General features: G+C 46.8%; 1 long non-coding RNA gene across 1 annotated transcript; it reads left to right on the top strand.

The window, feature by feature from the left end:
- Positions 1-796: 796 nt before the first annotated feature.
- Positions 797-5,619, top strand: LOC109313278. The gene is made up of 2 exons (XR_002102013.1): positions 797-992; positions 5,143-5,619. It is a non-coding gene; the product is annotated as an uncharacterized LOC109313278 (long non-coding RNA).
- The last annotated feature ends 1,503 nt before the right edge of the window (positions 5,620-7,122 follow it).

The following is a 7,122-nucleotide window of genomic DNA, read 5'->3' as shown; positions in this document are numbered from 1 at the left end:
TAGAATGTTAGCCTGGGCCAGTCCCTCAAGGATGGCCTCCTTAATAAACTTTTCTAAGATCTTCCCCAGGATAGAAGTCAGGCTAATGGGATCTGAGACTCAGCTTCCAAGAATATTCAGTCCCAGTGTTGGGTTTGGTCTTTTAGCTTTAGGAGCAAGATGACCCCAGCAACCCCACCCCTCTCCCAAGCTTTGAATCATGCCACTGACACTCCATGTTGTGTTGTCTTGTGAATCACTGGAGAAGGAAACAACTGTTTCCTTTGGCAGCTGTTTTGTTTATAATTCTCATGCAGGGCATTGAGCCCATGTCCCCAGCTAGTCACCAACTGAAACCTCCTACATCTCAGAGAGATTTCCTAAATCAAAGCAACTCCCAGTTTAGGAACATGGGACTTGAAAGGGCCCTCTGTGCCAGTGAGTCCAGTCCCCAGCACTCCCAGACAATCCTTAACTGACAGAATCTCCAAATTCACCACTTCAAATTTTCATCCATAAATACAAGGAACAGTGTCTGGACACCAAGAATGCACCACAGATGAAACTAGAGGAGACATGGGCACTGCCAACACCCTGCCACTGCAACAACAGGGGTGTTGTTACTGGTAACAAAGTCCCCAAGACAGATCCTGTTTTACCTGGACTCTGTCTCAAAGGGTTGGTCTGAGTAGCTTTCTTGCTCAGTTATAATCTCATTGCTAATTTGATAGGTTACTGGAAGCAACTCAGTTCTCTGCCTTGTTTCTCAGGTTCTCCTTCTGTAAAATGAGCTGATAATATTCCACTTCCTTGCACAGGGGCTCTGAGCCTGCAGCACTGAGGAAGGATTTGGAAGAGGAATGTGCTGCTGAGTGTTATCAATTCACTTTTCACTTCCTGCTGGACTTGACATTCCTTTGCCTGAGCATGCTGACACCTTCTTTTCCCTACCATACCCCATGCTGGGACATGCTTGACCTTGAGAGGACCCCCTAGGGAATAGGCCTGTAACTGTAAGTACAGTGATACAGATCATTCACGCTAACGGTTAATTTAAAAAACTCCACATAGAGCCTCAGTGTCCCCAATTTTTCATGTGTGATAGAGATAAGTGACACAAGTGAGATCCCATCAGAGTTGTACATGGGGAGGGGCTGGGAGCATTTGGATTCTTGAATTAAGGACATGACGCATTGGGGAGCACAAATGAGAGTTGATGCTGGAATGAGGAAAGCAACTGCTGCCTCCCTCCATCCCCAGAGTGACTAAAAGTACAAGATACTAGGGTGAAGTGAAAGGCTTGATCCACAGCCCACAAAAATTAGACTCCCACTGACTCTAGCAGGCTTGGCTCAGACTCCAAATGCCCACAGGGAGACTCTCTCTTGTTGCTCTTAAGCACCAGATTTAGCTTTTGTGACAGTAAGGCTCTGAAAAGCCCATGAGCAACAGAAATGCAGTTTTGAATGGTTTAAAATTCCCCTTGGAGCAGGCTTGTGCCTAGACATAAATGTTTCCCTCCCTATTTCTGTATCCCAGACAATGAGAGCAGGGAGGTGAAATCAACTTTACCAACACCTGATGGGTCTGTGGCATTGCCCAGAGGGAGCCAAATATAGAGAGCAAATGAAAAGAAATTAGGGAAAGGAGAAATTTGTCATCTTCTTCCCTAGGTCTTGACCCTCTGGTTACAGAGTCCAGCACTCTGCTACATACAGTGGAGTTCATCCCATGCCAAGGGTGATGGGGAATCAGAGCCATGCAGTGAGTGCCTCGCTGCTCCCAGCTGGCAGCAGGCTCACTGAGTTACACAAAGGGGCTTTTCATGCCCTGCATAAACAAGCAAAAGGCATGAAAGGCTGTTATCACAAAGCATCAACTCTCCCAACAGCTAAGGCCAGGGTTCCCAAAATAACTGCCTGCTATAAACCTACAGAGTGAAATGTCAAAGGCCACGCTTTATCTATCCCCTGTATGGGCTGAGATGTAGAGCAGCTGTCTGAGAAAGCATGGTTTGCTGGCTAGCTGATGTTCACGAGTAAAGGCTTTTGGGTGCTCTGAAATATTTTGCTAATTTCTGTGAGCCATTGTCCTGCAGCCAGCATTAGTACAGTATGTTTTTGGAGCACCCCCCCAGCTGCGTGAAGCTGAAGCTGAAGCTGTATTGGCTATAAGCACCTTACCTCTGCATTGTCACCTACTGGAAGAGGCTGAGAGCTCTCCTACTGCTCCATGCTCTGCCAGCTGTATAATAGGAGCAATGCAACTTCTCCCTTCCCCAGTGTGTCCTGAGGATAACCGTGGTGCTCGATAACTGCGCTAATGTGTGGTAGTGTTACAAACTTCTAGCTAGAAGGGAAGCTACTTGCCAAAGGCTCAAGTCTAGCTGGGGACTGAACACCTCCAACTTCCCCTGAGATAAGTAGGGGCAGTTGGGATTCAGCCAAGTGGATTGTGAATTCTTTTCATCTTCACCTGTACAAGTCATTTGAGATATGTGGAAAAGGATTCTCAGTGAGTGTAAATCAGCAGCAGACTGCAGTGGAGGAAATTTGTAGCAGAAACACTGGGGAGGTGGCACGTTGTTTAAGTGTTCATCAGACTAACATGACTGAGGCATGCCAGTGGCCTATAATCAACGGTACACCAGGCAGTGATGAGGATAGCATTATACCCAGCTGCCTTGGACTCCCCAGCCAAAATGAGTAGGTACCTGTTTACAGCTGGGTCACCCAGGCAAGACATTTGGCAAGGGTCTAGAGCAGTCTTGTACTTACACTTGGGGATCAATAGCAACTACACCCCACTGACCTGCTGACTTGAATGAAATCATGACAGCTCTGATTTATGCCACCTGAGACCTGCATGCCTGATGTGTGTGCTCACACTGGAACTCAGCAGAATGAAACCACGGGTCAAATTTACTCCATCCTTGGGTTTTGTCAGATTTGGTTAAATAACTTCTTATAATAATAACTAATCAGTAGGGCTGTGTCTGCCTAATGGGAGTATTATAAGGACTAATTAGTGAAGGTTTGCATAGTGATAGGAAGCTAGTAAGTGCTAGGGGTTATTGTTTTTAGCGGGGAAATTAGTGATGATAATAAGACAGGAAGAAGTGAATGAAAGTCAGTGCACTATGAGGGGAAGCAGTTATCTTTGATCTCTGCTAAACCGCGGCTCTGATCCATGCCCAGGGACTGCACAAGCTTAATGAGAAAAGGGAAAATAATTACAGTAACATGAGCCTCAAGAAAACAAGGACATTAATGGAACCCACAACTCGATTCCCCGCCTACGCTGGCATAAATCAGGACTAATTCCACTGGTGTCAAAGACATTGTGTTGGTCTGAGGGAGAGAAACAGCAGTGCTACAGAGCTTAGTTTTAAATACTTAACTGCAGATTTGCCTGTTCATGTGTCAGGTGCCCGTGCTGGTATGGATGACCCAGGACAAGGCCACAGACTCCTTTCCTGTGTACAAGGCAGGGCAAGACAATGGAGCAGACAGACTTCCACTCTGACAGATAAGTTAGAGTAGGTGCTTCAGGGACTGCTGCTTTCCTGGCTCTATCCACCTCTGCTCTGCTTCAATGTGGTTGGGGCTCTGGTGCTTTAACGATGCAGCAGAGGAAGGGGGCAGCTAGTCAAAGAGTATAAGCAGAACCTCTTGGAACTTACAGACCCTGGTGCCCACCATGGTGCCCACCAAAGGCAAGGGGCAAGATCTCAGTGACCAGATCTGCCTTGTTCCAGGCAGCATACAGGGAGGGGGTAGAGGATGCATTTGCATTTCTCTCTGGTGCTGTTCTCCTGGTCAGTTAGGAAAACCAAACTCCCAGGAGGGGTTTAGTTGGGGTTTCTTTTTGTGCTTCTACCAGTGGTGCGAACATCTGGCCTGTCAGCTGCTGTTGTGAGACCTTCATGTGCCATCCCAGCAAAGGTCTCCCAATCCAACTGCACTGGCTGTTAGTTGAATTACTCTCCCCTGTGGCTTGGGTGATGATAAAGTACCACTAGGGAGCCAAGAAAGAGTGGCTAGGAACAGAGGAGATTCATGGCTACATGCTGGTCCCTGGTTTTGGTCACATCTATTTTGATGACAAGTCAAGTTTGATGTCTTTTCAAAATTGTATATATTTTTGATGAATAAGTGAAACCCACCAAATTCCAGTGGACTTGGATTTCAGGTTTTAATTTAAAAAAATAGAAAATTTTAGAGTTTTTAAAACATTTTTTTGCAGAACTGGATCATTTCCCCACCATTTCTGTGACATTTCATATGACTGCCCTATTCTGACTAGCTTCATAGCTGGCTGTCTCAATTGCTTTCCTTGGTAAGGATGCTTGAAAGCTGTCTTGATTTTTATGGAATAACTAGCTGAGGTTTCATCATATGATGAAGTATAATCAATAAATCATGTGCCAGCTGGAGTTATTTTTAAAGTTTTCCCCAGATTTCAGACTACTAGAGCTAAGTGTGTGAGTGGTTGGACCTTTCCATAAGTTAAGAGCTTTTCTTCTCAACTCCATGTTTAACTACAGAAAATACAACTTGTTCTGTCCCCAGTGAAAGAAAAAAAAGGGATTGAAAGGAACAATGGAGAAACTCCATTTGCTCAGTTCTACACACTGCTGCCTATCGCTTTAGTAGAGATCCACATTTGGGTCCGTTCTAGGAAGCCATAAGCAAGAAATCTGCATTCATCATTGAGATGGGTCATCCAAAGATTGATCTAAAGAGAGAGAGAGGTAGTTAGCCCTGTTAGTCTGAAGTAAGGCAGAAAGAAGCCAGGGTAGATTTGCACCTTATCGGCTAACTAAATCAGAGAGGCATCTACTTTTCTAGCGGCAGCTTGCTTCATCCCTTCATAGCATCTGATGAAGCCATCCACTGCTTATGAAAGTGCATGCGTCTCTGATTTAGTTAGTCTATAGGGTGTAAATCTACCCTGCCTTCTGCTTGATCTGAAAACCCCAAACCACCTCTACCATGTACAATTTCTAAGCTGCTCTTTGGTGTGTGAAACATCCCAATCAGTTCAGTAGAAAAAACATACTTTTTCTATTAGACAGCCTAAAAGAGAGGAATGCAATTGTAGGGGTAATGTTCCTTTTGAGAACTTATGTGTGAATGCAGCTATGATATTGTGTGTTTACAGCATGAAGACATTCTTTACAAGGTCAGCAGAGTGTGGCATACAAATGACTTCACTCATCATTGAATTGCAGCCTTCCCTGGGGTGAAACACAGGAACTATTTAACAGTGTGCACTACACTACACAACCACTTCGGACTGGAAGCAAAGAATCTATCCATCTGTGACTGCAGAGGGAATCGGAGTAGCAAGCTGAAATGCCTTTTATTTGTAAATGAAGGTCCTCTGTCCAGCTTGGCTCCAGTACAGAGTCTGACTTTCTGCTGTTAAAGAGGCAGGGCTCGACTAAGTTTGTACAGCTCGGCAGGAGATTAGAGCCCTCAATCCTTTTGGCTTCTGCTCCCTGGATCTATCCACTAGACTGCACAGCTTTTGTTTTGCTCCTAGAACTGCCTTGTTTGTAAAGAAAAAGCTTCAATGTGACTAAGACAGGGAAGCATTTGTACAGCAGTAAGTAAATGCAGTTTGGTTGAACATGTACTGGGGACTCCACAGTGGTGAAGACAGATGCAGTTTTCTACCTTTGGCTAAATGGAAGATTTCCTAAGGTTTGCACATGTGAAGCCCCTGGGGGAAGCTGAGCAGTGCTGTGTGGAAATCTTAGGCCCAGTTTGTAGCACCAAAAATTGTAAGACCCAACCAGGGCTTAGCCTGGTCACGATGGTGCATGCTCCAGTAATGCACCCAGGTGCTACTGGCAGGGGGTGCAGCCTGTAAAAAAGATGTGTAGAGGTGACTCTTCTGATTTGATGGCATTCAGTGCCATGCTAGCAACTTGTCAAAAGCCTAAGACCAACCCCTGATTTACATATACATGGACAGATATTTGAACTGCAGTACAATCTGGCAACATTTTTTGTTCTTTCTTCTTTGAGTTCACCAGCAATAAAATGCTGCAACTGATCACTTTTTTCCTTACTTGAAAGATATATAGGAAGGGCAGCTTATTAGGCTGACCCCTCCTGAAACTCACTTTACCAGTTCCTTTATTTTTAAATCTTCTAAAGATCATTATGGTAACCAATGACAGATACAATGCCCGATAATAGAACAACACTGCTGAACCATATAAGGAAATCCAGTAACTTAACAGGCTCTGCCTAGTCCTGCATTCAGCTAGAACTGACTGCATTAAGGGAACAATAGGCCCTTAAGATCAGCCCTTGGTACAAAAGCAAGACTAACCCCAAGCTCTCAATGATTATTGACAGAAACAAGGGAAAAGGCATAACCTCATGGCATGGGAGATCTTGTGTTTCTCTCAGGCATCTGCTGGGCGAAGCTAGCTACATTTGTTCTGTGCTTTGTCTTCAAAGAGCTTAGCCCTTTCTTGCCTGTCTATGAATACAGCAGTTTCCCTACTTGCATTATCTTTGCTGCTGCAGGTTTTTTGCACTGTGGCAGCACCTTAGGGACCTGGTCCATGACTAGGGAGGGCTGCTTTGTGCTGCACAACCACCGAGCAAAATGACAGCCCCTTACCCCAAAAGAGCATTCATGAGACAGCTGCTTTCTGCCAGTGTACCGGAACCTCTGGCCTGTCCTGCGGGACGCTGCCATGCAGGCTGGGGATTGGGTTACCTGACTCTCACGGAAAGTGCAAGACCGCTCCCGCACTGGCGAATGCGAGCCGCCTCCTCTCCACACTTCTCCCAGGCCCCCGTGAAACGGAGCTAAGTTAAACCCTTGGGTCAACTGGGCTTGGCGCGGCCTGACGCCCTCCTGGGCAGGAGGATGGACGTGGAGCGGCGCTCGGGGAAGGCTGGCAAGAAGCGGGGACACGGGTGTCGCGTGGGGGCAAAGGTGCCCTACAGCAGCCCGTGTCGCTGCTGCTGGCTCTGGCGCCCGGCGCCCCGCTCCTGCAAACCCGCAGCCGTGGGGGCGCAGCTCGGCTCTGCTGCCTGCCAGCCCGGGGGCTGCTCCCCCTCCGGCCTCCCAGCTCGACACGCGGGTGGAGCGGCGGCTCCGCCGGGGCCGGGGCCG

Source organism: Crocodylus porosus, unplaced genomic scaffold, assembly GCF_001723895.1.
Source record: "Crocodylus porosus isolate Cpor-Errol unplaced genomic scaffold, CroPor_comp1, whole genome shotgun sequence".
NCBI classification, from domain to species: Eukaryota; Metazoa; Chordata; order Crocodylia; family Crocodylidae; genus Crocodylus; species Crocodylus porosus.
Note: the sequence above shows the minus strand (reverse complement) of the source record. Positions and strands in the feature narration are given on the sequence as shown.